This window comes from Morone saxatilis, unplaced genomic scaffold (genome assembly GCF_004916995.1).
Source record: "Morone saxatilis isolate NCDOM2014 unplaced genomic scaffold, NCSU_SB_2.0 Contig23, whole genome shotgun sequence".
Taxonomy (NCBI): Eukaryota; Metazoa; Chordata; class Actinopteri; family Moronidae; genus Morone; species Morone saxatilis.
In genome coordinates, this window is record NW_023339796.1 from 5,729,716 (window position 1) to 5,735,766 (window position 6,051).

Below are 6,051 nucleotides of genomic sequence, written 5' to 3' on the forward strand. Positions count from 1 at the left end.
ATCTCTCCCTCCTCTTCCTCCTCCTCTTCCCTGTCCACTGTGCTCTGATCCAGAACCACACTGTCATACTAACAACTCCTTGGGGACTCTAACTCTGCTTGTCTCCGTGATGTAAGTTCCTCTTCCTCTACGACCTTTGGCGGGGGGTTCACCAGCCACACGGACCTCTCACCTCACGCCCTGCAGACCCCTCTCCTTCCCCCTTCCTCCTCCTCCTCCTCCTCACCCTCTTCATTAATGCATGCTTCACAGGACGGCAGAGTGACAGTGTGTGAAGCCATCGGAGTGGTGTCGAAAGTCGGCCATCCATCTGTTTCTTGGTGTTAAAGAACGCATGCTCACTTTATTTGGTATAGATCATCTGTTTGTTTTTTAAAGGACCATAATGGTGTTTTTTGCATGTTTTAGTCCATTAACCATAAATCACATCTACTGTTTTCAAAAACCATACCGTACATTTTTAGATGATTATATTTCGATCAGATTTTTACGCCAGCGTGCTGTGAAAATCAAAGTTTGAAAGGAGGCTTAAGGTAATTAATTACAGCCAACGATTATTAAACTGTGACTATCTGTCAGGTCCATCGCAGCGGAGAGCAGCAACTGATCTGATTAATCGTCTTGTTTACTGGTAGTTTAGCTAAAATAATTTACTTCTCATAACTATACAGGGAAGATATACCTAAACATAGCTAACTTTGATTTTAGCCAGTATGTGTTAGCTTATCTGATTAATAGCTAATGTAGGCTGCTGACATTAGCCCAGGCTAGTCCTTAAAAAACAACCTGGAAGACAATAAGTGGACATACATTTTGGACACTGTGTTAAAATCAAATCCTAGTTACCAACTTTTTATGCAGCATTTTGGTGATAATTTCAGTCCACTAAATTAAATAATTCTCACTAAACTATTAAACTACTATTAGTGAGCTAAGCCAGAAACTGAAGGTCGTAGATAGATACATACACTCGGGTTAATTAAATTACTAAGTTAAGAAATAGCTAACGTTGACATTAACCAGCTTGTGTTACCTAAGCCACCTTAGTCGTCAGTCTTTTGATTGGCTTACCCTGATATTCTCACTCCTTGTGCCTGAACCTAACCAACCGAACCAATGAAAGCAACCAGTACCAATCAGAGGCAGCGTAGGGCGGGTCATGACATCGCAACCCTGGGAAAAACAACCTGTCGTACTGCAAATGTTTATCACTGGCTAACATAGGTCAATGAGAGAAACAATAGGCGAACATCAATATTCTGACAACAATAATGTGAGTTTCTTGTAATCAAAACTCAGATTTTTCGGATTTTCTGAGCTCTTAAAATCACAAAAACATGAGATTTCTCAGAATATTTCCTGCTCTCCGCACTTAGTGTATTATAGCAGCTTTACTTTAACTGAAACATTAACTGTAATAGCAGTTAAAGTTATAAGCAGTTATAAAGCAGTTTTAAAGGTTGGCTGTAATGTAAACTATAAATTATTTGCCATTAATAAGACAGAACCTGCAAAACCCTCCAGTATGGTCCTTTAAAGCAAACTCAGTTCATGTGACTCAAAGAGTCTTTTCAAACTGATTGATTACTGATCATATCAAAGTTTGGGCAGTAAACAAAAAAACAAACACACACATTCCTCAGCACAGGTTGTTTGTTGTCTTTCGGGACCCGTGTGGCTTTATCTGGATTATTCTAACACTGTGTTTCTACCAGGTCCTCCTCTTTGTGTCACCATGTGTGCGACTGGATGGACTGTGACGTTTTCTTGTGATGTTTTACCCTTTTTTTATTTTTGTCCATACAGTGTTTTCTTTCCCTCTTCCCTCTTACAGTTTTCCCCACACTTCGCCATTTCCTCTCACACTAACAAGTCCTCCAAAGACTAACTGAAGAAGACAGCTGCTAACACTCATCCCTTCTCTACGCTCTTATCACCTGTCAGGGGGGGTTGTGTTTGATGCCTGGTGGTTATTAACTGGTTACTCTGGTCTGTTTTGCATGCTTCGAGGATAAATCCACCATCAGATACTCTTACACTGCTATACAACATATTACAGCCTGTCAGTGGATTTTTATAATGAGTGCTGGAATTTGAGTTTCCTTCAGCACCCCCCGCCTGCTTGTAATTCAGTTCCTACATTACATAAAATAGCTTTGAAAAACAAAATATGCAGAAAACATGTATGAATGTTTTTGCATTTGGACGCAGTGGGAGGCTGGAGCAAAGAGTTGTCCTCGTTGATGAGTTCAAGTGCTTGGAAGAACTCATATATTACAGTAAATTTGGAAACTTGGAAGAGAAATGCATTGTGTGTACATAGAGAGTTGAATTCAATTAGCCTGCAAATTAATAGAATAGAATAAACTATCTTCCTTGAGAACTTGCCAAAATGATAATCATGATTATTTATTACAATTATTCGTTGATTTTAGTGATTAATTAATAGTACTGTCGCCTTTAAATAAACAGCTCTGCTTTCACTTCAGTGTTTCCGCTATTATACAAATCTTTACATCGAAATGAGACTCGTCCTTATTCACAGGTCAGTTGTGTTGCTTTGCGATGAAGATTCTTTCCATGGGATTTGTTCTCGCCCTAAAAAGTACTTCTAAACCACGGATGATCCTCTGTTTTGAGGGACTAGCTCTTCGCCTTCTGCTCCAGACATTTAATGTTTGTGTTTCCCGTCCACTCTCTGTTGTATATTATTCTTCTACTCCAGACTGTAGCCACAACACCTACTTATTGCACAGGAAAAACATCCCCATCACCTGGCTGTTAATTTAGGAAGCGCTTGAATTTATATGAGTTTTCTTTAAGTGGAGCACACATTTAAACGTAGTCGCGATGTGCATTGAAATGTGTAATTAAAAGTAAGTATATTGGCGCTGTTGGTGAAGAAATGTCTTGTCACCAAACCTGACATTTAACAGTATTTTATTGTATATGTCACATAATGCTCCCTGATCAACCACAGAAGAGCTTAAAATTTTAATCTGCTGTTTGCCAAAAATAGCTTAACGTGACGTAATTCTGATGCACTCAAATCTTGATGTCTACATTTAGTTGTATCCATGGCGACAAAAACAAAACACATCAAAATGTTCCCACAAATGCAATTTACATTTGTTTTAATCAGTGTGGAAGTGTTTTGAGGTGGATTTCTCCTTTAAGGTTGAAGCATCTACTGAGAAGTCAGAGTTGATGTGAAGTTGTTGTCTTCAGTTGCCTCTCCTGTACACTGACTTCCTGTACACTGACTTCCTGTACACATTACTGGTGCATGCTTCTGTGGCGCTGTGATATGTGATATTAGCATCACTTTAGGGAATCTTGTATTAACCCACAAGCCGTCCCATTAAACAACCACTTGTCTGTATTTCCGGTGTGTGTCCGCAATCCATCACTTGAATCCATAAACTAATTATTTATCGACGGAGACGCCTCCCATCCGTCTCTGTGACTTGTGTTTCGGGAAGGTTGTTGCGACACATCCACTCTCTGGTTGGATCCATGTTTTCATGACTTATTTTTTTCCTTCAGTTCATCCTCTCTCACGCCACCGCAGCCTCAGTGTATTTTTAGCAGAACTAGATTGTTGCTTTGCGGGCTCGATGTCCCGCCATCCTTCAGCCGAAATCTAACGCCTGGAGATGGGCTATTTATAAATCAGGCCGGTGGTGTGATGTCCCGGTGTGATCATTCACCCAATCACACTCTGACATCACTCTGAGGGGGGACAGAAACTCACCCACAGACACTTTACTCTCTCCTTGTCGTCCTCTTTTCCTCACTTTTTCTTTTTCATCCAGGGGACAGATAAAAGTAATTTCAGTGCCATTAATCTGTGCAGAAATATGCAAACACAGGCTTGAACCAGATTTTTAAACCCCTGTGTTTGCATTATTCCGTGTTATACGTCTCAGCCATCGAGACTTTATGCCTACGGGCATTATACATAAATAGATGTGAACACACTACATCCATGTTTGGACATAAACCAGGACAGTTTGGTCCTTCACCTGACTCCAGCAGTGTCCTTTAACAGCTTGTGTGTCCTTGCACACCTGTATGTGTTGCACATTTACTCACTGAGGAAAAGTGCTGATTCAGGTAATTTCTGAGGCTGTGTTGTTTTTTTTTATTCCACTGAATCTTATTGTGAAAAGGCTGCTTCCTTCACATTTCACTAATGATGTACCTACCTGGTGTAGCTACCTCTGAGGACATCAAGGTCATGTCCTCTGTATTTGTTTTGGTCTTTTTTACAATTTTTAATATTTATAAGTTTCTTTAAATGCTGCATGTGCAAAATTTCCCAGCATCTCTTTCTTCTTTTGTATTTTTTGGTACATTTTTGGCGGGTGTAGCAAATACCAGATTTAAAACTGATTATTTCTGTCCCTGCGCAGCAAACCCACACCCCCACTTCCAAGCATAAAAAACAATAATTTAAAGCTGGGCAGTAATCAATAATACAATTTATATTCATGTGATTATTGTTACTCTCAAAATACATTTAAAATACAGAGATTTATATTATAGTCTTGGGTGGCGGCATGTATCCAACCTTATAGTTTTGTCCAATCACTGCAGCTTTTCTGCAAATTTGACGTCATAGTCCTGTCTTTGTACTTTTGTAGTCCTTGTTTTTCAGTTTATAATTCAATTATATTTGTATTGAACTCAAAATAATGGAATTTTATTCTCACTGGAACAAGTTGCCTTAAATTTTTAATGAATTATACAAACAAAACCAAAAGAAATGCTTAAAAACATCGCAGTCTTTTTTAGAAAAGCTTCCATGAAATCAGACAAAAAATCCAAACATGGAACAAAACGTTCATGTTTCCGATTTCTTCACGTCATTGCACAAGTCACAATGGTTGTATGACTGCAGCTGGTTGTGTGAGTGTTAAACTTGCATTCACAATATAACATTATATCTATTAAAATGTGGGTTTATTTACTTTGAACAAGGGACTTTCGCTTACTTTGAGGCGTCTTATTTGGTTTCCAGACAGTCCTGCATTAGGTCGGATTCTCCACCATTATTCTTGTGTTATATCGTTTATTTTACTCCAGTGTTTTTACAGGTTAATAAGTTGTGAGATTTTTAAAATTATTTTTATGTTCTGCTTGTGATTTTGAAGCAGATTATCTCAGTTAGCGATAGTAAAAACACATGTGGGTCCTTTTAATCAGCGAGAGACTGAGCATCGTTAAAGGTGTGGAGGGATGGGTGAAACTGCACTAATAATGTTCCATAAGTTGTGGAGCGTTTGTGTGTGTGCGTCCACAGGTAAATGTTAATGCCAGCAGTAACTAGGCAATCCTAAATGACTCTTTTGTTTTGTGTATTATCTGCACGCCTGCACCTGTTCAGCTGACCCCAAGCTTACCTGAGCAGATGGTAAGTTCCAGTTAGGTGAGGTTGAGAAATTAAAATGCCAAGTCGCTGTAAGAGGCTGTGGACTTCATCTGTTCGTCTTTTTCTCCACCCTTAAGTTGTTGTTTTTTCATTGTCATTCACAGTTTGCTGCGTTGCTCATCACCACTTCATCCATCAGCTCTTCATCTAATCAGAGCCGTCTCTGATCTTTTGTCCCTCACATACATACATGAGGGGAACAGAACATTAGAGACTGCAGCCTGTTGCCTTTAAGTTTTGATTTGGTGATTTGAAGGTTAAAAGATGTAACTGAATATGATGAAAAATGCCAAAAATGTTACGTTTTTTAAGAAATCTATTTTAAAAATGCTCGTAGAAAGTCAAGAAAATAACATTCCTTCTTTGACTTTGTCGTTTTTGACACATTTCTCCGTCATTTTTGTTCAGTCGTACTACAAGGAGTTTTTATCTGGTCTCGATTTGATACTGATGTCTCTATATGACCTACATAAACAGCTTTTTCTACCTAGTTACTTTTACCGCTTTCCACCAGGTCGGATTCCCATTAAAATAAATGAAAGGAGACGGTAGAAAGACTACCGCTTCTGTCCACAGGGGCCGCCAGAATCAACACAAAAAAGTTCCTTGTAGGGGCT